Here is a 25,899-nt window from a genome sequence, read left to right as displayed (position 1 = left end):
TTCCTCTTGCTGTGTCCCCACCTACAGCGCAGTTCTGCTTAGAAGCAGCAGCAGGCTTTGGAAGATGTCCCACTCCTTCCATTTTCAGTGGTTTAGCTTGGCTAGCCGGGTGGTGTCTGTCAATAGAAGACAACACCGAGATTTGGGTTAGAAACAGCTAACTGAGTAGTTCCTTTGCACAAGGGCAAGGAATATTTACCCCTTCCTACTGGAGGCTGCAGTGTCAGAGATAATGACGGGTCCTTCCGAGAGCTTTGAAATATCCCTTGGGGATGCTGAGTCCAGAGGACCAGAGCAAACCTGTCTAAAGTACACCGTGGAATCCCTCGGAATGACTTCCTAGCAGAAGTATGTGTCTGATACGGCTTCAGCTGGTTGCAGTGTTCTTCTTCACCTCATACCTAAATTCAGATGAGAGATCTCAATGAAGATGGAAAGGTTGAGAAATAGAGAAATCACTGATGTGCTTTGAGAACTTCTAAGGACTGAGTACTGCATCAATCCAATGTTGTAACATTAAGGATTGGTTAGAAAAGCAAACGTTAAAAACAAGGAAAGGGGAAGAACAAGTAAGCTTTCTTAAAGTATCTATTCTATTTAAGGTATCTTTAAAGAAGTAAATAAGTACTGAAATATATATGCAGAGAGAGAGAGAGAGAGAGAGAGAGAGAGAGAGAGAGAGAAACCTAAGAGTCTGCTGTGCAGGTTAGCTTCTTGCTCTCTTTTCTAAAAGTCACAGTGAATGCAGCATCTGTGTGCGTTACAAGCATTACCCTCAGTCCAGCACAGGTACACACGAGAGGTCAGCCTGCAGGTTGCGGAGGCAAAGCAACTGCTCTGGCTGGATGTGAAGAGCCAAGACAGAAGTTGCTGTCAGGGAAAAGATACACAGAGGGGATGAAAAAGACGGAGTGTGCTTCCGACCTTCACAACTTCTAAGCAAGCGGAGATGAGGTTGTGGAAGAAGCAAATAAGCTGTTGATCTAGAAGCAGCCTGAAGATTGTCCTTAAGCAGGGCCTTGCATTCTTCATTTTTACAGCATTGCTTGCCTTCAAGTGCACGACGATGATTTTATGAACTTTCTACCACTACAGAAATGCACCGGATTCTTTCACAAAACTTACGGGTGGTACTTGGCAATATTGGTCAGCATTCACTATTTCCTTCTTCATCTCAATTCTCTTTTGGCCTGTGAAGCTTTCCAGATCAGAGGAGAAGATCCACGGTAATACGGAGCTTTGGATACTGCAAAGGAAACGAAGAATCCTACTGACAACTCTTTTCAACCTCGCCTGCAAGCATCACAGAAAAGAATACCGAAAGAACACCGCTTTATCATGGGAAGCATAAATTGGAGCATAGGTGTCCTATAGCTGAAGCGAGGTGAAGCAGGTTCCACACAAGGTGAAGGAGCACACCCATAAGCATTTCCGTAAAGCCGTGTTTTCAAACAAAGGGTTAAGATTTAGATTTTCTTACAAGTGAAGAATGAAGAAATAAAAGGAAAAGAAAATTACCAGGACATCCAGTTTTCCTCTAGCTTGCTTTGCTTCTTTCCGAATCTGAGTCTGGAGTGACAGTCAGGGAGCAGCGTTGTGCAGAAATGCCAAAGCCTCCCCAGCTTGTTGTACCTTCATCAGCAAGGGCTTTGATACTGCTGCCTCCTCAGCAACATCAGCCATTTCCGAGGAAAGCTGGTGTCCATCAGGTCAAATAGGAATGGGAAATCCCTCTTGCCACAACTTCACACTCACACCAGAGTTGGCAGGACAGGCCGATGGACAGAGAAGCGTCTGGAAGAGTGTGAGAAAACAGACTTTAGATTTCCGTCAACCCAGGAAGAATTACTTGCTCATCCCTTCAAAGTGAACTCTGAGTAGAAGGAGGGGATCCCAAGCTGCATTCCTGACATCTATGCTGCAAAGTCATCCAATGGGACATGTTACTGGACCAGCCTGTTACGAACAGAAACAGGACTTTGAGGTTATGCTGTTGGATTAGAATTAAGCTCAAAGAGTTAGTCCTTTGACGTGTTTTTGTTTGCAAGTGTTTTCACTGCTTCCCAGACAATGTCTCCAGCAAGCTAGCTGCTTGCTTCATTTGTTCTGTTCTGTTCTGTTCTTTTTGATTCTGTTTTGTTTTGTTTTCTCAGCCAGGATTCTTAGAGAAATGAGATTAAAGTGATCATATTGTATGTCCACCCATCCCTCCCTCCCCTTCGCTTGTCCAGAGCTTTTACCTCGTCCAGCAGCTTGAATGAACTCGGTCCTAGGCGCAGTTGTGTCCAAGCCATTCTGTTCCTAGACGTGTTGTGAGAACAGACAGCTAAGTAGTGGGGAGAGGACGTGCTGCTGTCTGCAGTGTGACCTCAGCGCTTACCAAACAGTAGGGAATACACAGAGAAGGGCCGTAGGAGAACTTCAAACCCCAGATACGTTTTATGTGGAAACCATATTTCCCAAGATAACGCTGGACACAACTGCATAATCAAAAGGGATTCATTTCTTGGTTCATTCAACTCCTAGGTTTTAGTTTTAAAACATGTCTGTCTTGGCTTAAAGCACTCTTCCAATCTCTATTTCCAGTTACTAGGATTTCCTGAAATAGCTCATCCCATTTTTTTCTTTGTACACTCTCCCAGCCTCTTTGTTTTCCTCTCCCCAAGAAACTTAGCACTGCTCTCTTCATACTTGACAACTAGATATGGAGCTGTATCAGCCAGAAGGAAGTTTCCTTCACACTTTCTGCTTCTTACGGTATCTGGGCTCTTACCTTTACACTTACTCACCCTTCCTACATTAGCACAAAGGAAGTGTTTTGGAGATCTGATGTCTTGTTTTCCAGAAACTGCCCTGAATCACCTTTACGAGAGCTGTCCCACGCTGCGAGCACAAGTCTTGCAGTCTGGCCAGATATTTGCCTTCTAAGTCAATAACCAAATCTGTTACAAAGGTAAGAACATGTAATGAATGGAAAGGAAATCCTTTTATCCTTTTATTTTGATCCAAATTCACTTTTTTTTTTTTTTTTTTTTTTTTTTTCTAGACCAAGAATGAATCGTGGAGAACCACCAAAACTCAGGTGAGAAATGAAATGACAAATGTTAAGGTCAGGCAGCTTGCCCACTGCCATTGCTACCCTGAAAGCAGATGGAGTGCATCTTCATACGCCACAGCCTGAGACGCTAGTCGACAGGCCAGCCCGTGTGAGGAAGTCCATTGCTGTCCTGAATTTTAACATGACAGGGGGACTCTTAAGCCTCTTGTTTATGCTTTAGTACTTGCGGTCTATGGGAGGACCACAGCACACTCTTCTCTGTCTCCCCTTATTTGTTGATCGTCTGTAGGAAGAAGAGAACGTGCAGAGGCCCTCCCCCGTACATTGGGTCTGTTCTCACTCTGTGCAGCTCCATCATTGAGCAAAGTACCAACCTTGAGGCTTCTGTAAGGACTTGACACAAACTACAGAATACTACAATGAAGCATTCACAACAAAACCACATTTTTTTCCTCAGCCAAGCATCAGAACACTTACAGAAGGGCATGGTCCCTCTCTGTGCACCTCAAGGGGAGATCCACAACTCCTCACGTGGTTTCATCGCATCCAGCACCCTTCTCTGTGCCTCCCAGCTAAACGTGCACAGAGGCAGCTGTTGCCAAAGTGCTGTGGTGACACAATTCAGTTCTGTTTCTGAAGTCATCACCGCAGGCGCCTCCCAGTGACGGCACAACACTCTCTGTTGCTAATGCGTCTGTCTCAGAAACAGCTAGGGAAGTACCACTATGCCCAAACTGACTTGAATTAGAGTAGTTCCCAAATTATTCTCTGCTCCCCTACATCTGTGGAAGGTGGGTGATCAATCTTTTCCTTGAGAAAGGACTACAGAGCAAAAGAGCTTGATTCTGAGACGTTGCCCGTCCTTGTAGAGCAGTTCACCTTTGATTTCCATGTAAGAAAAAAGAAGGTGAAATCAACAATTCCCTTCCTCTGAGCTGGGAATAGGAAAGAAGCCCAATTCTCCAGGAAGCCTTCAAAAGGAAACTCTGCATTTCTTTGTTAAACACCTTGTTTAATTTCTTGAAAGAAATCTTTCCCAGGACTTTGCAACTGCGGTGGTTCAAAGCGGGTGGGCAGCCGAGTTCCACCACGGCCGCTCTCTCACTCCCCCTCCTCAAAGGGAAAGGGGGAGAAAATATGATGCAAAGGGCTCCAGGGCTGAGATAAGGACAGGGCGATGGCTCAACAAGTATCGTGACGGGCAAAGCAGACTCAGCAGAGTGACCCTCAGGGTCCCTCCCTGCCCCTGCTCCCCGTGGGGTCCCTCCCACGGGATGCCGTCCTTCCCCAGCTGATCCCACACGGGCTGCCCACAGGCAGCAGCTCCTCAAGCACTGCTCCCACACGGCTCCGTCCCACGGGCTCCATCCATCCATACCCCAGGAGCAAACTGCTCCAGCACGGGTCCCCCACGGCTGGGCGGCAGCTCCCCCCAGCCCCCCTGCTCCTGCGGGGGCTCCTCTCCACGGGGGGGCTGCAGCTGCGGCCCGGGGCCTGCTCCTGCGGGGGCTCTCCATGGGCCGCAGCCTCCTCCAGGCCAAAGCCACGTGCTCCACCGGGGGCTCCTCCACCCACAGGGGGGCAGCAGCGTGGAGATCTGCTCCATGGGGGACCCATGGGTGCAGGGAGACAGCCTGCTCCACCGGGGGCCTCTCCCTGCACAGGCCGCAGGGGAACTGCTGCTGTGAGCCTGGAGCACCCCCTGCCTCCTGCTGCACTCACCTTGGGGGCTGCAGGGCTGCTTCTCACTCCTTGCTCTTCCAGCTTCTGTTGTGCAGCAGTATTTCCCCCTTCTTCCATCTGCTCTCCCAGAGGTGCAAACAACATCGCTTATTGGCTCAGCTCTGGCAAGCGCCGGGGCCCTTTTGGAGCTATCTGGAGCTGGCTGTTGTCTGGACTGTTCTCACAGACGCCATCCCTGCAGGCCTCTGCTACCAAACCCTTGCCACGTAAATCCGATCGAAGTGTATGCAGCAATTACAAAGCCGCTGTGCTTTGGGCTGTCATGATCCTCCTGCAAGTGCAGGGGAGGTGCAGGGTTGCTTTGCATTTCCAAAAGGAGGAAGAAAGCCTCCAACCCCACTGGACCTCAGCCACTTGCAGGATCCAAGCAACGCTCCCCACGTTCAGTTATCTCCCTCCCATGCACACAATGGGAGCAAGGTTGAACAAGCACATTTTTGAAAATGTTTATCTTAATGAAGAATAAAAGAAGTCTACAACACCCAATCCCTCTGTGCACCCAAGGCAAAAATCGTGGACTATTCTGCCTCAACACTATTTTCAGACCCAATTTGTCAAGTCATCTAGCAGAGGATTTCTCTCTTGTTCACTCACTAGCTTAGTAGAGCTAGTTTACATAGGTGCTGGAGCAGATTCCTCAACCATCTGAAGGGACTTGATCCCAGAAAAGTTCAAAACTGCAGATGACTCATGATTTTGTGGTGAAGCATCTATTAAATGAGAGCTGTTCCGCTTAGGGCACAGTGAGACAATGTGAGAAGAACCCTGTATCTCACTGATTGAGGCTTTATAACTCTACAGAATTGTCAGTCAACAATAAATGGAAAGTGCAGGAGATATGTTCTTTCTTCCTCCTTTCCCTGCCATACATTAGCAGAGAGATTGTGGTGGGATATAGGTTCAGAGCCTCACAGAAGAAGGATTTGAACCCAGGCTCTCCACAGTCTGCACCACTGCCTTCCTGACGGCTTTTGACTATTTTAATTAATTTTATTATTTTATTTTATTTTATTTTATTTTATTTTATTTTATTTTATTTTATTTTATTTTATTTTATTTTATTTTATTTTATTTTATTTTATTTTATTTTATTTTATTTTATTTACTTTATTAGTATTATTCTTCTTATTTTTCTGGATGGTGTCTAAGTCTTGGGGGGGAAGAACCAACTGTGGGAGGAGGGAATGCTACTACTGTCTGTGACAGTGGTGATTTCTGGACAGTGTTAGCAACAGAGCTTCTGCAGAGAAGAGAAAATGCCAGGCAGTCTCTCTTGGTATTCCATGTACTGAGTACTGAGTGCAGTTTTGGGCTCCACAGTATAAGAAAAAGTATAAGAACAAACCAGTGCACTGTGATAAAGAGAGTTTAATAGGGTACAAAAGGAATAAAAACAAACAAAATAAGAAATGAGAATATTGATAATTTATAATGTATCATAGAATCATAGAAGCATAGAATATCCTGAGTTGGAAGGGACCCTTAAGGATCATCAAGTCCAACTCTTGACACCGCACAGGTCTACCCAAAAGTTCAGAGCATGTGACTAAGTGCACAGTCCAATCTCTTCTTAAATTCAGACAGGCTCGGTGCAGTGACCACTTCCCTGGGGAGCCCGTTCCAGTGTGCAACCACCCTCTATGTGAAGAACCCCCTCCTTATGTCAAGCCTAAATTTCCCCTGCCTCAGCTTAACCCCGTTCCCGTGGGTCCTGTCGCTGGTGTTCATGGAGAAAAGGTCTCCTGCCTCTCGACACCCCCTTACGAGTATAAAATATAGAAATATTGTTTAATTAATAATATTAAATACTTATCATTTTATAATAATGAAACAATGCCATACTGTACAACACAGTCAATCAAGTGGATTTAATTAAATAAATAATAAATCCCAGGAAATTAAATAAAATTTTAAAATGTAAATTTAATACAAATAAAACCCATTTTTCCCGTGCCAATGAGTTCCTATCCCCATCACTTCCCATCCCACTGATCATTTCCTATCCCAACAACGTCCCAGTTCTGATCCCCTCGGTGTCCCAGTGCAAGAAGAGCTGCAGGCAGAGGCCTTGCTGAGTGAGCACCCAAGGAGAGGAATGTAATCCAGAAGGCAGCAAAGAAGAGCAATGACCCGAAAGACGAGCTAAGTCTTGTCTCTCAGCCCTTTGGTGTCCCAAGCAGCAGTTGCCATGGGCAAGCTTTCCCAGCCCAGCTGCTGCCAGCATCCCCCCAGCTTGCCATTGCCACCTTCCTGGGTGAGGCGCGCGCGCATTTGCCATTGGCATTTGCCGTTGCCCATCCCTGAGAGTGGCAAGCAGTGCGTAGGTCCAGCACGAGAGAGGGGAGAGGGCAAGCGAGAGGGGCAAGGGCTGAGGAGCGTGGCTGAAGCTGGAGCAGGTGCCTGCAGAGGTCTCTGTGCCTGCCTGCGTGCTGAGCGGGCCTGGGTGCTGCGGGGGCCGTCGAGGAGAAGCCCGAGGTCGGTCACGGGTAGCCGTAAGAGTAGGCTCTGGCGTGGTCCTTCTGCCGCTGCTCGAAGAATTGCCCGGGGCCGATCTTCATGTGGTGGGCCGCCCGCTGCCGCTCCTCTTGGGCCAGCTTCTTGAGGCGCTCCCGCTCGGGACGCTGCTGCGGCGTGATGGGCACCGACGACTCCTGCTCCTCCAGCGGTGTGGGCGCTGCGTCGCCGCCCGCCCAGGGCCCCACGCAGGGCACGTAGTCCCCGCAGGGCTGCGCCGGACGCTGCAGCGTGCGCGGCTGCGTGGGCAGAGCCGTGGGCAGTCCCCTCCAGAGCGGGGGGCTCTGGAGGGGACTGCGAGGGGGACTGGGCAGGGCTCTCCTGAGGGCTGGGAGAAGTTGAGGCCTCTTGAGGGGAGCCAAGGGAGGCTGGGGCAGGGTTCTCTTGTGGGCAGGGATGAATTCCTGCTGGGGGGGCCTTTTGGGGAGAGGCTGGGGCAGGGGTCTCTTGCGGGCAGGGAGGCAGTCAGGGTCGGGGCGCCTCTTGAGGGGAGCCAAGGGAGGCTGGGGCAGGGTTCTCCTGCGGGCAGGGATGAATTCCTGCAGGGGGGGCCTTTTGGGCAGGGCTCTCCTGAGCTGGGGCCGGGCTGCAGGCTTGAGGGGGGAGCTGAGTGGCGGCACAGCAGCTGCAGGGGTCTGCAGCGCCCGCCCAGCCTGCACCTTGTCGGGGTGCAGCCCAGGGCTTGAGGGGACCTCACCCAGCGCTCTGGTGGCTGCCAGTCCCTGTGTGCTGGGCTCCTCGATGTCCTCGCAGAGGTCGGGCAGCTGCGAGAGGAAGCGCTTGAGGACAGGACTGCTGGGGACAGCGGCGAAGGCGTCCTGGGGCTCCACGGCATCGAGGCAGCTGAGCAGCTCCTCCAAGCCGGAGCTGTCCAGGTCGGCCGGGAGCTGGTCCTGCAGGTGCTGCAGCTGCTGGCTGTCCCCTGCCAGCTGGGGAAAGGCCTCGGCGAAGGCATCGGGGCCCAGCTCCAGCAGCTCCAGGGGCTCCTCAGGCACCTCTGCAAGTGTCGCCGCTGAGGAAAAAGCAAGCCAATGCAATCCCCCAAGCATCCCCCGCTGCCAGCTTTGCCATGGCTCCTGGGTGTGGGGCGCCCAGCGGCCGGCTGGGCCAGCCCCAAACTCACCGTCGGGCGTCGCCGTCTGGGTGCTGGCGGTCGCTGGAGCCTGGGCAGGCTCGGGGGGAGTGGGGCCGGGCAGCGGGGGCCCCTGGTCCTCGCTGAGCCCCACGGCATGCAAGCAGGGCTCCGGCAGCTGCCCCCGGCTGCTGCTGAGGGTGCGGGGCGCGGGGAGCGCCTGCCCCCGCAGCGGAGGCCCCGGCACGAGGAGTGGTGGGGGACCGGGGTAGGCAGGGGCCTGCAGTAGGCAGGTGCCTGCGGGGTGCAGGAGCTCCCCATGAAGCATGGCCCTGGGCCCCAAGCAGAGGGGAGCACCATCCTGGGGCACCAGCGTCCCCGTCCACATCAGCAGGGGCTGGGAGACACTGGGGGCACCCAGAGGAGCGCTGTGGGGGAGCTGCCCCACAGCAGGGAGCTGCCCCACGGCGGCGGCGGGGAGCTGCCCAAGCTGCAGGTGGTGCCCCTGGGCTGGGAGGTGCCCCCCAGGTGGCAGCTGCACCCTGGCGGGGAGCTGCAGCACCTGCCCCTGGACCCCCGGCACCACGTGCCAGACGGTGGCCTGGGGCAGTGCGGAGGGGAGGGTGGGTACCTGCGGGGGCTGCAAGGGCAGCGCCATCGCTCCGGGGAGGGAGGGAAGCAGCCAGGCAGCCACCGTTGGCGGCACGGCTGGGACGACGAAGGGGGAGTTTTGCGTCTGCGGAAGCCGCGGAAGCCGTCTGGGGAAACCCTCTGTGGGAAAAAGGGCGCTGGGCTGAGCTCTGGGGCGCTGGGCTCGCCAGCAGGGCCGCAGCCCCGGGAGGAGCGGGAGCCGGCTGCTGGACCTGCCATGGTGGCTGGAGAGTGGGGCGGTTGCTTGGGGAACGCGGGCAACGGGGGTTCCGTCCCAACGGCTGACCAGCCCCTCGCCGACATCTTGGGGAGGACTGCAGGCTTTGGAGCCAAGCAGGCTGCCCAGCGCAAGACTTGGCCATCCCCAGCAGGCTTTCCCTCCCACGCAGCACTTGCCATGCCCAGGACGCTTCCACACCACCACTTGCCCGGCCCAAGGCTTGCCCAGCCCAGGACCAGCTTCTCGGCCTCAGCGGCAGTGCCCATCCTTGCCATTTCACCGCATGGCACATTCCCAGCAACCCAGACGAAATCTGCCCCATCAACACGAAGCGTTTCTTCAGCCAAAGAGACCTCGTCCCAAAGAATTCCCCTCTCTTGGAGGACTTCTCCAAGCACTTCCTTCCCCAGGGAATGGTACCCACCCCATTCAAGACTTCCCATCCCAAGGCTTTTGCTTCCCAGGGATTTCCTTCCTAGGGAACATTGCCCATTTCCTAGCCCAATGGCTTCCCACCCCAAAGAAGTCTTCCCATGCTGTAGCCCCGAAATGCCCCCAGAGGGCACCTGGCAGCTACTGGGAAGGAAATGAGCTCTGTCATGGTGAGCTAGCCGCTCAAGGCCCTGCTCTTTGGCCCAGGTGTCTGTGAGGCGGTGTTGGCAAGGAGTCCTGTTGTGAACATAAGAACATAACGTAACAGAAGAACATAAAATCACATCAGAGAGAAAAAAATGTAGAATAACAGAACGCGACATAAGAACATCAAACAAAGACAACTCTCATGATGTGGTCTGATAGGATGGAGGAGAAAGCAGAAATCCAGCAATGCTGTCTTTCCTACTCCTCAAAACCAATTCCGTTGACAACTGGGAATGCTTCCAGCTGGAAAAAAATGCCAGAATGAAGTGGAGGACTCCTTGCCATCACTGTGTTTCTGGAGCACACCTCTACCTTTCTGTCCAACAGGGGGTTCTTCTTGGGAGATAATTGCCCAACATGAAAAAACACAACCAAAGCCAGAGGACCCATCTCCGCAACAACACGATAAATAGAAAAGACATCTCTAGATGCAGACCCCAGAGCTCCAATTCACTATGTCCCACTAGTGGAAGTTATTTTTTAGGCTTTGTTTTTAAGGCCACTGGCTGCCTCCTCCCTTATGCTGCCCATTCTCCCTGTTGTCCTGTCTTCTTTCTCCTGCATTGCTTCCTTTCCTTGGTGGACCTTGCTGAGCTCTTTGATGTTTTGTTGTATATATATGTATGAAGACATAAACCTGTTAGAGAGTGTCGAAAGAAGGGCAACAAACAAGAGGGTCTCTTTTAACAGGGGGATTGAGGTTTGTGGCAAGGTTTTGGTAGCAATTTAGGGGCTGCACTGTGCTGGACACAGCAACAGACGCACCATAAGCCAAAGTCAGACAATAAGCCAAGGTGTGTTCACGTGTGGTTTACTGTGGTTTACGTGTGGTTTACGTATAGAAGAAAGTTTTCGCCTATTGGTGAGTATACTGCAGATTTGCTGCATTGTTCTAAATGAAATAGCAAGATAAGTGATGGCATCGTAGGCTGGGAAAATATTTCTAGAGTATTAGCGCATTTTGAGCATCATTTTAACTGTTTATGCAAACATGAAGATTATTAAAATCAGTGTTTATTTATGTCTGTATGTAAACAGGTGATCATGTTGTATAGCATGCAGTAAATCGTTTGTGAATGCTGCTTGAAGAATGAAAAGAGTAAGTCAGCTCCACAAGGAATAAATGAATTTTGTTTATTTGTGCAATGCAGAGATTAGAATTAGACCAACAGCATGGAACCAAAGTCTTGCTCTGTGCCTTTTATCTGTAGGACAGTTCATGGAGGCTTCAGCAGCCCTATCTGTTTTCTAGCACTCTGAAATGTCCTCTGTGGTGCTGCACCCAGTTGAAAGCCTGCACTGATTGTGATGAACTTTCCTAACAGGAGGCACGGGTCCTTCGTCGGACGCTGGCTGGGGATGTATGCTGCGATGTGGGCAGATGATGCTGGCCCAAGCACTGATCTGCAGACACTTAGGGAGAGGTGAGTGCTGGTCCTGAGGGAACTTCGGTATTGTCTGCAGACGCTTCTTCGTAAGTACTCCATTAAAAGCACAAACCCTGAATTTATTAGTGAGACTTTCTTTGATGCCCTGGTAACAGTTCCTAATGAATCAATTCATATTCAGCTGGGTGAAATCATCCCAGCCTGAAGCAGAGAAATAGGCATAGAAGGAGAACAAATGGGGAATCCTGTCGCCATTATTTTATAAACCTTTTAGTGTAACACCCAAGTTGAGGCCAAGGGAAAACCTGCCACCGTGGGACAGTGCTCTTACCCTTCTCTTCACTACTCGCTTGTCAGCAGCACGAGGTCCAAACCCCCCTGGTGCAAGCTCTTAAGCATGCATGTCACATCCCAGGATGCTGCCAGTGGAGTGTTTGGACTTTCTGTATGGATCTTATGTTGTTATTTAATGGGTGCTTAGAAATCCAACAAGGTCTAAACACAGCCTGTACTTTTAAATAATCTTGGAAGCTCATAGATACTGGAATGGCTATCAACACGCAGCATGATCCGTCAGAATATGTTTGCAGTTGATGTTTTTGTTTTGTTTTATTTTCCCTGTTTTTACAATCTAGCCTATGATGATAAAGGGCAGCTTGATGATAAATAACAAGCTTGGAATTCTAGGAGCTCTACACAAAATGTAAATATTCAAGATGAATTGAAATGTCTTTTAACATCTCATTATAAAGCTTTCTGCTGTCTAGACATTTGATCAGTGTAATGAAAACGTCACCATTTTTTATTCTATATCAATTTTTCCTTTCAGATTGGCAATGGGAAAAACACACAAAACAACCAGAAGAATATCACAGAATCCTACGATGCTTTCTCGACAGGAAGGCTTGCTGTTATTCAATCCACCAGATGGGTAAGAACAAACATAAACTTTCAGTTTTTTTCCACTGAAATTTCTACTGTGTTGAATCACTAATTTGCAGTATGTTAATTCATAATTTTAAAAAGTGGATGTGAAGACAATGTGTATGCTTATACAAAAATAGAAAGGTATGCAGATGGGCGCAAAGACTAGTAGTACAGAAACATTCCCTGAGACCTAAATAAAGCCATGTACTAGAATCTAGCTCTTGATAAACTCTGTAAGCCTTGGGTACCAGAGTCAGTAATGTTAGAATAGACAGTCTTGTAGCTTATTGCTGTAATTTGTAATAAGGGGCACTAACATTTGTTAACTTGTAATTCTCATTATAGTTTAGAAGCCTTTTGTTTATTAAAGAAACTGGCACTCCCTAAGTTTTGAAAAGAGCATAGATTGAGAAAATAATTGTTATTGCTAAATACAGATTGCAGTTACTCTAGAATGTTTGACAGTCACGGTATTTACTGTATATTGTTCCCACATTCTTTATGGTCTCATTTTTCTTTGATTTTGTGTACGTGTGTCTTTTTTTCACTATGAAAACAGCACAGGTGGGTGTTGGAGAGGGGAAGTCAATTGGAGAATGGTTTGGACCAAATACAGTTGCTCAAGTACTAAAGTAAGTGAGATCATACCAGTCTCATTCAGAACGTACTCCCCTGAGGCAGCCAAGACAAGGCCCAGGCAGAGTTTTGAAGGCTGCATCTCCCCCTGTCCCACAGTCAGGAATGTACTTGCCATCTCTTTACAAGTGCAGCATGGAATGTCATGCCACAGCTCGGTGTGCAGATACTGAGTTGGGAATGGGTGACCTCTAAATTTTAATAAAGGAAGAGCCTGAGGAGAAGAAACTGCAGGAAGGTCTCCTGCTATGCCGTCTGCATGCCCTCACCAGTCACACCACAGATGTATATTCCTTTCTGCACAGTGGCACAGCTCTGGCAGGTCAAGAGTGCCACCGTGTAGGTCGGAGTGGTGGTGTGAAACATCAGAGAGAAGCCATCTCGGCTGAGGAGGGAACTGAGCTGCAATTCCTCCCTTTCTGAGCAGCAGTTCTGCCAGCAAGGCTACTGGATAAAGATGGGCAGCTCCTCATAGTCTGGGAGCCACACTGAAAGGAACTGAGGCTGCTCAGTTCTCCAGGGGTACGTGGAGGTGTCTTACCTCAGGCAGGGGCTAGGCTACAGGTCCTGCGAGCTCAGCAGCAAGTCTTTGACACCCTGGAACAGGCACATGATCTGAAGAGGGAGGGGAGCTGAAGCATGCCCTGGACTCCAGATCTTTCATGGCCAAGTTTTTCATGGTGAAACGCTCACCCCCATTTCTTTCTGGCTTATTTGAAACAGCTAATTCTGCCAGTGCAGCTTAAGAGTGTAGCTGCCTTCCCCAAAGGTTTGGATTTTGCAGAAGTGGACATAAAACTGTGTGCTGCTGTCTCCCACTGAAGTTTTGGTGCCCCAAACCCTTAGCTGATTTAGCTTTTAATGCCCCATTTCTGCTGTGCACGCAGGCTCAGGCAGAAGTAATTCCACTGAATTCAGTGGAATTTCTTAAGCAAAAAGTAATCTGCAAAACTGGCATAGGAATTTTTTTCTTTTCCAGATGAGAAAAGACACAATTGGGCAAGAACCCATTGCAGAGACTGTCGAGTGCAATAAAAAGTAATAAACTTGATGTAGTTGGACTGTTACTGTCACTGCACTTAGCAGTAAGACAAAACAGTTTGCACATGGTGCAGCGCATATGTTTTTCCTGGTACCACTCAGTACCTATTTTTCTAAAGATATTAAACATTTAATGTTTAAAGTTTTCTTTTTTTTACATGGAGACTTTAAAAAATGCAGAAAGGATGTTTTTTCTTAAGAAAAAAAAAATAAATAAATGGTTCTGAGTGTAAAGCTACCCTTTTGATCCAACTAGTTTATATTAATTAGTACCTTAATGTTTTCTAGGAAGCTTGCTTTATTTGATGAATGGAATTCATTAGCAGTTTATGTATCTATGGGCAATACGGTGGTCATTGAAGACATCAGTAAGTGACACCTCATCAGTTTTCTGGTAACAGTTTCTGATTTGACTCCATTTGCCAGCATGTATCTAAACATGAACAAATACCTGGGGGGCCATGGCTTTGTCTTGCAAGGGTAAGAAGAGGGAAGAAGGACATACAAACTCAGTTGTGTTTTTTTGATCCCTGATGCCAACTCCGTGCTCACATCACTGGATGTGAAGAGCTCCTTGAAGAATTTCTACTGTCATCATTTCTGCCATTTCATTTCTCTGGCGTTTTATAGGCAAAGCTTGACAGTATTAATAACAATAATAGTACATGTCACTGCAGTCTTAAATTGTCATCCCCCAATCATTTATCTAACGTCTCACTTGGACGTGCCAGCACATACTGTCTGCTAGAATTACTTCTACTAAATAGCTGTAATTGCCATGCCCGGCTCGTTTTGTCTTGGGTGCCCTATAAAGATCCCTGGCAAACTAGCTTAATTCACTACTGAGAGGAAGATCTGCTTTGTGTTCCTCTGTGCGTTGACTGATTTCTAGTTTTATTCCTGCAGAGAAAATGTGCTGGTCCCCTCCTCAGAGCAGCAGCGCGTCCCACAGCAGTGCACATTTGCACAGAAGTGCTCTTGGCCGAAGCAAGAACGCAGGAGGACTCTGCACAGGCTGGAAACCCCTCTTGCTTATTATACCTCTACGACTAGGGATAAATCATATAAATCCCGTATATATTGATGCATTTAAAGTAAGGTTTTCTTTCAATTCATTGCTCGTTACTGTCAAATAAGTTTGGGTATCTGTGATGTCAGTAAAGAAATGAATTACAATTTCCTTTATTCCTTTTGAACTCCTAGGAATGCTTTACGATGCCACAGTCTTTGGGAGCATTAGGAGGGAAACCAAATAATGCCTATTATTTCATAGGATTTTTAGGTAAGGAAAAAAGAAACTTATTCCAAATGTGCAGATGATCCAAAGAGAACATTTTTTGAAGGGGAAATAGTAAGGAGTCTAAGCGTGAACCTCTAGAAGTAAAGAAAGATGAGAATAGAATAAAATAAATGAAGAAGCATATCTAAAAGAGTTTAGAAACAGTATGAGATGATCCTTAACAGGAGCAGAAAGTTAACACCAAAGCTAGGTGTAAAAATAAGTGATGACATCAACAAGAGCAACATACTAAGAATAGCTGATAGCATTTGACAAGTGTATTGGTCAAATGTCACTTTTATTTTCTTGTATTTCAAAACTGTTTCTGATAGCAGTATCTTTTTCACCTTTTGCATACCTTCTGTTATTAAGTATTGCTCTAATTAATTTAAAATGCATTCCTTCAGATTTCACCCCACTTTGGGCCAAAATTTTGCAACCCTATTTTGTCCTTTTGTAAAACCTAACCTGTTTTAGTTAGGCTTTTTTGTTCCAATTTCTGAATGAATGCCTAGTGGGATTACAGATTGCATCTGTGAACATCCTGTACCTTTTAATCTGTCAAATGTTAGTGTTTACAACAATTGAGATTTAAAAAAAAAAAAAAAAAAAAAAAGTACTGGATCTCACATGGAAAAATAAAAGTATGTGACAAAGATAGAACATATCCAACCAAAAAATTACAGTAATAGGTCACAATAGGAAGTTATACTAAATACCCTGTGGGAAACGTTGTGTCTAAACCTTCCGATTCTCTTAAAGAATCCCTAGCTGGAAAGTCTAGATTATACTGACTGCGATGGCAATCTAATTTCTATTTTACAGTTCTGGACCAAGTGCTTATTAATGTCACTTGCTTATTTTTAACATACGGCTTTTACCCATCCAGGCAATGAGCTGATCTATCTGGACCCTCACACCACTCAAAGCTTTGTAGATTCAGAAGAAAATGGCACGGTTGACGATGAGAGTTTCCACTGCCAGGAAGCCCCACATAGAATGAAGATCATGAATTTGGACCCTTCAGTAGCTTTAGTAAGTGTCAGGAAATCTTGAATGCATATACTTTATCTCAAAGTAATGTCTCTCTACATTGGTAAGGGCAGCAATGCATCTCCTTGAACAGAACCAAGATCACAAAGCTGTCTTCTGTGATCAACACATAGTAGTATGTACATAACTACATGGAGAATCTTAGGGCAAGTGGGGAGCTGTCTGTACTGTAGGGAGCTCGCTTTGTTTTCTTTACTGAGCAGCTTTTACTTCTTTCAAGAGGCATTATAATGGTCAGAGCAAGGAACTGAAACAGGTTTACGTGTTTTATTCTATCACTACTTTATGTTTGGTCACCTCTAGACAAGTTACTTAAACTTACTTTCTATCATAAGTTAAAAATGTTTAAGTGGAATTATTGTATTTCACCCCAAATTACAAATACAAATGTATTATTTGTAATTCACCCAAAATGTCATGGGGGTACTGTGGTATTTGAAAAAATTGGATCTGATCCCATGCCAGTATCCTGTGATTGGGTGATTGGCAGTTGTCACCAGTGGGATGTGTTTCTAAAGCTTTAAACAATCTGTAAAGATACCGGTATCTGTCATTCATTCACATACCTGTTTTTTAATACTGCTGCTTTTTAGAAAGTTTTTTTGTTTTGTTTTGTTTTGTTTTGTTTTGTTTTGTTTTAATACTTAACTACGTAACTGTGCAAAATGTGGCATGATGCAACGAGACAGACAAAATCATAATGAAGAGCAAATATTTTCAGTATAGATACCAGAATGGAAAAGTTCCTTAGGTGGTCCATCATCTACAAGTTTTCAGCTTCTGCTGATACCTGGACTGTAGGAACTGGGTGGCGCTCCATGGAGGAGCACACAGGAGCTGCTGCTATTTTTTGCTTGACTATTTCGTTAGGGGTTTGCATCAGGGTTAAAGTTATGGGTTAAAGCATCAGGGTAAGGCAATACTACTGAATTGCTAATTGGAAATTGTTCAGCACTTTACCAGCCACAAACCCTGCCAGTTGGAAAATGGGTGTAAACATACACACTTGAAGGTGTTACTGGGTGACACTTGCTTTTAACTTCTAATTCTCACTAAATGACTAAGGTTTAACTGCCATATTGTAGTGATGTGTCAATGATTTGCTTCCTGATCCTTTTTTATTGTTTGACATAATAGATTGCGTGTTCTAATTATGACTGTTAGTCCCAGCTATCTTAAAGATCTGATTCTGTAAGTGCTGCAGGCCTCTAGCTCCTGCTGATCTAGGGAGAACAGAAGGTGCTGGCTGCCACAGGAAACAGACTTGAGGATGTTTCTGCATGCAGCTGTTAAGCTAAGCACCAGACATCTGAATGTAAAGTACCATCAACCTCTAAAGGCATTTATTTAAAAAAAAAAAAAATCATCTAAGGAAAACAGTTTGTAAATAACTGAAATACAGGACAGAAGGTAACTTCTCTTTGAAGAGGAATAGCGTTTGGCTTCAGGAACACCTTTTTTCCTGACCAAAACCTGTCCTTCAAAATCTGATGCGTTTTTTTTTTTTTTTTTTCCCCTTTGGAGGAGCTGATAGATCTGTCTTTTGTGCTATTGATCAACAGAAAACTTGAGGAGAGTTCTATGCAAGCAACTTTCTTTTAAAAAGCAGAAAATATTGTACATTCCTAGTGTGCTTGCTACATGTAAACAAAATTACAGGTTTGCAGATATCAAAGCTGATATCAAAAGATGATAAGACTGATAATTTGTAGTACAGTTCAAGAGATCTGTCTTCCAGATGTGTTTGAACTAGGGATGTATTACAGAGACCATGGTGCTTGGATTTCACAGTATGTCTGTATAAAGACTTTTTTTCCTGATGGACATGCGTAATTAAAAAACACTTTCAATTAAGCAGACACGTTTTGTGTTTGAAGCGTCTCCTGAGCCAGCTTTTAAAATGAAAGCATTCTGTCCTCAGGAGATTCTAAAGCAGCAGAGTCTACGGATGTTGGAGCTGGTCCAGAAGCACCCGCCACACTGGCCTCCTTTCATACCTCCAACAAAACCAGAAGTGACAACCACAGGAGCAGGTAAGGCACCGATTAAAAGCCTAATTGTGCAATGTTATGTTCCTCGTTAGCAAATAAAAGAATAATCAGAGGTAGAATAACTATCCTTTGTGAGTGTCAAGCAATATATAGCAGGCATGTATCCAAACAAGCCATACAATTGCTAGCACAGATTTATTTTTTCACTCTTACAAAGTACTTTTCTGGAATGCGTCTTTCAAAGTTTTTTTTTTTTAAGTGAACAAAATCAGGCATGTCTTTAGAAGCATTTTTTTCTTTATCTTTTTTTACAGAACTCATTGAATCTACTGACAAGCTATTTGAATTGGAAGAAGAATTTGAAATCCTGAGTGTGTGAAGGAAACTGTGGTGACTCTTCTGAGTGTTGAATATATTGGTAATATTATTGCATTGACTTAAACAGCCATGTTAGCCCCGAAGTGCCTGAAATTATGGATAACAGAGCACAGAAATCTAGTAGCATCCAAAACTCCAAGGGCAGTTTAACACACAAGCTTCCCCGGATGGAAAGGCAGTAAGAGCTCTTGTGATAAGATGCTTAAAGGGAATCTCTTTTTAACGTACCTTACCTGGAGACAAACGGGCCTTTGAGATTAAGGCAAAAATACATGTATCACTGGGCACCATGTTTGGAGAAAGGGATAACCCAAATGGATATTTCTTGCTCTCATATAATAATGCAATAGTTTAGTTCTTCAAGCAAAACAGTCTTCAGTTAAGGAGGATGTTTACTTCTGTTCCCTCCTGTGGGCTGCGTCATAGGAAAAATACATTGTCTTGTTTAAAAGATCGACTGGATCAGGAGAAAATTGTTTCCTTGTTAAATATTTTAACATGTATTTGAGCAACCAGACCTTATTACAAAAATGTTTCTGTAAAAGGAACTATGTCTAATGTATACATTTTGCAATAGCCTTCCTGTTTCTGGGAGACCTCAAGAGGAACAGGAGACTCAATAGTTGATACAGATCACAACCACTGTTATAGTTATGGTATATTTCACCTTGACCTTAAAATTCAAATGATTAAAACTTAGGTTATTTCTTTCCGAGTTAAAACGAGTCAAAGGTGGTTTAACTGTACCTTATTTATTTTAGAATAGATTTACACAAGTTTCTCTGTTACAGCACTTTATCTGTGCATCTAATAAATTTCTTAAGCTTTTCTTAGGTTGTATGCTGCTATGTTTGGTTAATTTGTGTGAACTAAATATAAACCAGGTTATCTTAAAACTTAATATAGAAGCGTACACAGATTACTGAATTGTTGCTTTTTGACTTCTTGCCTTTTGAAATCTGTTTTGGTAGAAGTGCCATAACCCTACAGGTTTATCAGAACATCCTGGGCAGTTTTATTTCTAAGGCAGAGAATCTCTCTCTAGCAGCCATAAGAAAAACAGTTCAGAATAAAGAAAGGCAAAGATTTTTAATCCATGCTGAAGTTCCTTTTCACTACCAGACAGTCCCCCTTGTGGTCATTTTGTCATGCTAGTGTAATGAACATGAACTGCAGACTTTCATCTTCACCAATAAATGACAACATAGAGAAATACTGAATAGTGTCTCCTCTCACTTGCACCTCTCCATCAGGGCCACTGTTTTTTTCAAACAATAGAGTTAACGAGATCCTATTGCATCTTGTTTAATGTTTATTAACTACAGTTTGGAAACCACAAACGTAGAAAAAAAATATCATTTCCTTATTTTATTAAAACATATATAAAACATATAAAAAACATATATAATATATATATATAACACATATTGTGTTGTAAGGCACACAATTCCCTACCAATGACAACAAAAAAATCATCTAATTGAGCATGCAGTTTTCATTAACCTGTTTTTTTGTTTCTTTTTTTTTTTACAAATACCCAACAACACATACACATGTGTTGTGTTGTGTTTTTTTCCATCATTTCTCACTGAAGCAATACCCATCCCGTATCAGATCTGTGTCATTACTCTAATTTTTGTTCCTAATGTACTTGAAAAACTTCTTAACTCTATTGATTGCAACAGTGGATTTTTTTCCCTCCGATCTTAACTCCATTTATCAATTACTTATTCTCTTAAAATCCTGCTTTTAAGAGATGGTTAGGTATTCACCATCTCTCACTCTTATTTATAGATTTTCTTTTCTTTTTCAGTAGTTCAGCCCTAGTCAACTCGGAGGTGGGCAGCAGCAGCTTCTATGGAGCTCCTATGCTGAAAAAAAAAAAAAAGTTGAGCCTTGAGGGAAAAGGAAGGTGGGAGAGCCGGATGGGGCAAGAGGAAGGGAGGTGGTTTGACCAGGACACCTTGAGGGTCTGGGAAGAGAAGAAATGGATGGGTGCTTAAGAAATGAGCAGCATCACAGCCTACATACGGAAGAATTGTGACGAGCAGTTTAGAAATGTGAGCGACTGGTGGTCTTGTGTTGATCGGCAGCTGTACTCCATGGTTATAGCTGTAATTTCAGCAGTTTACTGTGTAAGCCGCATGTTGCCACTTCCTTGATCAAGGCAATGCTGTTCAGTTGCAGGGAAGAGGGGCAAGACTCAGGGAAGAAACAGAACGGAGAAAACTGTACACTGTGGATATGCACACGTAGCCATAAAATCAGTGCTGGACAGAAACAGAGAAAGAGAGACAGACAGACAGACAGAACGAAAGGAGGGAAGGAAGGAAGGAAGGAAGGAAGGAAGGAAGGAAGGAAGGAAGGAAGGAAGGAAGGAAGGAAGGAAGGAAGGAAGGGAGGGAGGGAGGGAGGGAGGGAGGGAGGGAGGGAGGGAGGGAGGGAGGGAGGGAGGGAGGGAGAGAGGGAGGAAGGTAAAGGGAGAAAGAAGGAATACCCCACACTCATAAAACTGAGAAAGATCCAGGTGTAAAAGAATGTAAAAGAAAGACAACTGTCATGTTGTGGTCTGATAGGATGGAGGAGAAAGCAGAAACCCAGCAATTCTGTCTTTCCTACTCCTCCAAACCAATTCCGTTGACAACTCTGAATGCTTCCAGCTAGAAAAAAAAGGAAGAATGAAGTGGAGGGCTCCTTGCCATCACTGTATTTCTGGAGCAGATTTCTGGATAGTCCCCGCAGCCAGCTGTAGGGCCTGTGCCAGGCTTGGAGTGGCTGCAGGGAACATGCCAGGGGCTCGAGGTGCTGCAGGAAACATGCCAGGGGCTGGAGGGGCTGCAGGGCGAGTGACACGGGTTTGAGGGGCCTCAGGTCCCACCGCAGTGGTTGAAGTCGATGCAGGGAACATCAGAGTTGTTGGAGGGGCTGCAGGTAAAATGCCAGGGGTTGCGGGGGCTGCAGGGTGCTGAGTCACAGCTTTGCATCAGGTCAAGACGCATTTTCCTAGAACCATCCATTTCCTCCTGAAGGGGCTGAATAGCATGGAACGGTCTTCAAAATGCACAGAGCAGACCCCAGCAAACGTAGGGATGCTGCTGGCAAGTAGGGAACTTTTTTGTTGATGTTGTTAACATTGTTTCACGACAACAGATGCAAACATGTATCTTGAGTTGAGGGCAAAGGTGACCTTGGATCTGAAGCACACAGGCGTTCGCTAATGTCCCCCCATCCGGAGTGAATCCACAACGACTCGGAAGGAAAACTAAAGTCCAAAGCAGTGCACTGGGATAAAGAGAGTTTAATAGGGTAGAAAAGGAATAAAAACAATACAATAAATATTAATATTTATAATTTATAATATAATAACGTATAAAAATTGTTTAATTAATAAGATTAAATAATAATCATCATAATTTTATAGTAATAAAACAACTCCATACTGTACAACACAGTCAATAAAGTGGATTTAATGCAATAAAAATAAAACCCATTTATCCCATCCCAATGAGTTCCTATCCCCATCATCACTTCCCATCCCACTGATCATTTCCTATCCCAACAACGTCCCAGTTCTGATCCCAAGGCTGAATTCCCAACTCCCACCCACCCAGCCAGCCAGCCATGCACCCATTTTCTGCATTTTCAGGTCACAAGACTCTGACGAAGGCCACCTCAGCCTTTTCCCCGAAAAAAAAGATGCTCTTTATTGTGAAAAACTTCACTTTTGCACAACACTGCAGACCCAGCCAAGATGGTCCTGCAAGACAAGGTGAAACAAACATACAAAGCCCATATGGATGTAAATTGGTTCATCTAAACAAATTCCTACCACGAAATCCTGATCCTCAATCTCAGCACCGATGAAAAAAGAGGATACAGTTCCCTCCTCCAAGGTCCCTCTCTGCCCCTGCTCCCCGTGGGCTCCTCTCCATGGCTGCAGCTGCGGCCCGGGGCCTGCTCCTGCGGGGGCTCTCCACAGGCCGCAGCCTCCTCCAGGCCACAGCCACCTGCTCCACCGGGGGCTCCTCCACCCACAGGGGGGCAGCAGCGTGGAGATCTGCTCCATGGGGGACCCATGGGTGCAGGGGGACAGCCTGCTCCACCGGGGGCCTCTCCCTGCACAGCCCGCAGGGGAACTGCTGCTGCCTCCTGCCCTCCTGCTGCACTCACCTGGGGGGCTGCAGGGCTGCTTCTCCTCTCTTTCTCCCTGTGAAACAGCTTTTTGTTGTTATTTTTGTTCTCCTTTCTTCAATATGCTCTCCCAGAGGAACAAGCGACATCGTTTCTTGGCTTGGCTCTGGCCAGCAGTGGAGCCGTTATCTAACGGGGGGCAGCTTCTAGATTCTTCTCACGGAAGCCACCAAAGGGAGGACAGACCAAATGATTGCAAATTGATATCCACGTGACAGCAAAATGGAGTCAAAGGATAAATTGTGCTATTCAGACTAAAAATGTGTAACATGCAGCTACATATATCTGACCTTTGCACCTAAGTGCTGTTAACCATCCCAGGCATTTGTTGTTCACATGGTGAATAAGTGCTGTTTTGGATTTACAGAGATAATCTGTAGATTTGGTTCCAAAGGGGTTCAAATTCAGGCAAGGCAGTGAGAGCTTTGTGGGCTGCAGGAGAACCAAAATGCAGGAACTGTCAGGGCTCATCCTCACCCGTGACCAACTCTCATTTGGTCTTCTTTGGAGAGAAAGCCAAGCCAGCCAGATGGCTTCCACTACTTCTATGGGAGTGACATTGGGATTGATCTTTAAAATGAAATGAAGCAGAAGGCTGTGGGTTCTCCAGCCTTCAAGATATGCAGCACTTGGCTGGGAAGGTTTCTTCCGTTCCTATGGATTTGAAGAATTAGGGCTGAAAGAAGCAGCAGGAGCCTAGGGCCATATTCTGTCATCTCTATGGAAACTCCTGACGGGAATTACCTCCCTACTGGTGTCAAACTGCAGGCAGGCAAACGGGTGTGGTCTCCTCTCTGTGCAACTCCCCAATCCATGGTGTCTCTTTGCATGTGTGAAATTGCATGTGTATAGGGGGTGTGGTGGCAGAAGAGTGCAAGCCTCTTCTGATGGGTCCTAAAGCTGTGAGTCTGACCCTTCTGTGACTGTGCTGAAAGCGATCCTGGGGATAGAAGGGAGAGTGATCCAGCTGCACATCATGAGACGGGGAAGAGACGGAGGCTCTGGCGTGCACTGCTGACTGGTTTGCCTCGGTGGGGTTGGAGTGAGGAAGCTGTACCCTCCTCTGTTAGCACAAAGGAGAGGAGTTATTCCACGCTATTTTTCCTCCTCTGTGTATGAATGGACAGACTGCACAGTTGGTTAAGGCCGTAGCTACTGAAGACAAGAACTCGATTGTCTGCTGCTCTTCAGGCAGAAGGCAGAAGGAATCAAGAGACAGGACTGGCTCTGTCTGCATACTGCAGTAGATGCACTTTTTTGCATCTTCTGTGCGTGAAAAAGTATGTTTTAATTGATAAGAATCCCAAGGGCCTAGAAATACTGCAGTTTTAGGATAAAACTGGCATAAACTGAGTGTCCTGAGGATTTTGAGTACTCCATTTCCGTGGCCAGACCAACAGAAACTCCAGGGCAATAGTAAACACAACTTTCTCTCTCTTATCCTAAATTTCTCCACTTGTTATCTCCTGACCAGCAATTTACAGGAAAGTTACAGGAAAGTGAGGGAAAATATTTGAACTATTTATACACCAGTGCAGGTGGTGCCATGTTAACTTCACTCTTTTGCAAGATCTTGTTTGCTAACAGCAAGTTATGGCCCCTAGGGATGTTTTACCTTGAGGGAGGGAATGGGGGCACACCAAAACAAGTAGAACAAGCAAAATACTGTGGGGTGGAGCTGACAAAACAACAAACAAACAAACAAACAACAAAAAAACAACTACCACCACAGACCACCCACTAGTGCCGTGCTTTTCATCCTGAAGTGAGGAAAGAGCAGAGCATCCTTGCAGTACCTTCATGCCTCAAAACCCTCCTTTGTCACTCTTCCTGCACTTGTGTAACAGTTGCTTGCAGGTCTGTTTCCTTTCTTATTTCAGGACTGGAAGATGGCTTCATGGACAAAACAGACTTGGCTTGGGGAAGAGTAATTGAATTTATTGCCAACTGATCACAAAGTAGGACAGTGAGAATTTAAAAACTTTAAAACCAACCAACCAACCAACCAACCAACCAAACAGAAAACCACCTCGCCACACTACCTCCATCCCAGGCTAAACCTCAGTCTTGATTCTTCTACCTATTTCCCACAGAGCAGTGGGGGGTGGTTGGAGGATGTTGGGGAATGGAGGTTGCAGGCTCTGCTGCTCCTTCATTGTATTTGGCAATTTTATTGATGGTAGCGCTCCCCACCCCTCCCATCCCCTCTTTTCCCTTCCCTCCACTCCCCTGCCCTCCCCTATGCTCCCTGTTCTTTCTGACCAACAGTATGATAGATTCGGGTGGGTGGTCAGCACGTGGGGCTACGGGGAGAGGACATGTACACAAAGATTTGGCTCCAGATCCAAAATGTCATGTATTTGGCAATTTTATTTATGGTAGCACTCCCCTCCCCTCCCCTCCCCTCCCCCTCCCCTCCCCTCCCCTCCCCTCCCCTCCCCTCCCCTCCCCTCCCCTCCCCTCCCCTCCCCTCTTTTGCCTCCTCTCCCCACTTTTGCCTCCCCTCCCCTCCCCTCCCCTCCCCTCCCCTCCCCTCCCCTCCCCTCCCCTCCCCTCCCCTCCCTTCCCCTCCCGTCTCCTCCCCTCCCCTACCATCAGCTCCCCTATGCTCCCTGTCCCTATACTCTGCTACACTCCCCTCCCCTAGACTACCCTACACATTCCTACACTCCCCTCCCCTATCCTACCCTAAACTCCCGTTCGCTACACTACCCTACATTACCCTATGCCCCCCTCACCTACAGTCTCCTACACTCCCCTCCCGTATCCTACCCTACACTCCCCTAAACTCCGATCACCTACACTACCCTATACTCTCCTATGCTCCCCTCCCCTCTAACACGCTACTCTACGCTATGCTACACTACCCTACCCTACCCTACCCTACCCTACCCTACCCTACCCTACCCTACCCTACCCTACCCTACCCTACCCTACCCTACCCTACCCTACCCTACCCTATCCTATCCTACCCTCCCCCTGCCCTCCCCTCCCCTCCCTTCCTTTTATTCCCTCCCCTTCCCTCCCCTCTTGTCTTCTTCTCTCCTCTCTTCTTTCTTTCGGGTAACTTCAAATCGCTTCAGTCGTTCTCATAGCTCCTATCCCTGGCTGATTCACG

General features: G+C 46.5%; 3 long non-coding RNA genes across 3 annotated transcripts; 2 read left to right on the top strand and 1 right to left on the bottom strand.

Annotated features, from left to right (window-relative positions):
- Positions 1-361: 361 nt before the first annotated feature.
- On the bottom strand, positions 362-22,977 carry LOC137848954 (uncharacterized). The gene is made up of 4 exons (XR_011091603.1): positions 22,761-22,977; positions 2,863-2,942; positions 1,519-1,794; positions 362-1,246 (listed from the first exon to the last, which is right to left on the bottom strand). It is a non-coding gene; the product is annotated as an uncharacterized lncRNA (long non-coding RNA).
- On the top strand, positions 12,124-16,262 carry LOC137848960 (uncharacterized). The gene is made up of 5 exons (XR_011091608.1): positions 12,124-12,216; positions 12,772-12,844; positions 14,178-14,257; positions 14,796-15,171; positions 16,058-16,262. It is a non-coding gene; the product is annotated as an uncharacterized lncRNA (long non-coding RNA).
- LOC137848961 (uncharacterized) lies at positions 18,086-19,810 on the top strand. Its single transcript, XR_011091609.1, has 2 exons — positions 18,086-18,254; positions 18,527-19,810. It is a non-coding gene; the product is annotated as an uncharacterized lncRNA (long non-coding RNA).
- Positions 22,978-25,899: the final 2,922 nt, after the last annotated feature.

Source organism: Anas acuta, unplaced genomic scaffold (genome assembly GCF_963932015.1).
Source record: "Anas acuta unplaced genomic scaffold, bAnaAcu1.1 SCAFFOLD_50, whole genome shotgun sequence".
Classification (NCBI taxonomy): Eukaryota; Metazoa; Chordata; class Aves; order Anseriformes; family Anatidae; genus Anas; species Anas acuta.
Note: the sequence above shows the minus strand (reverse complement) of the source record. Positions and strands in the feature narration are given on the sequence as shown.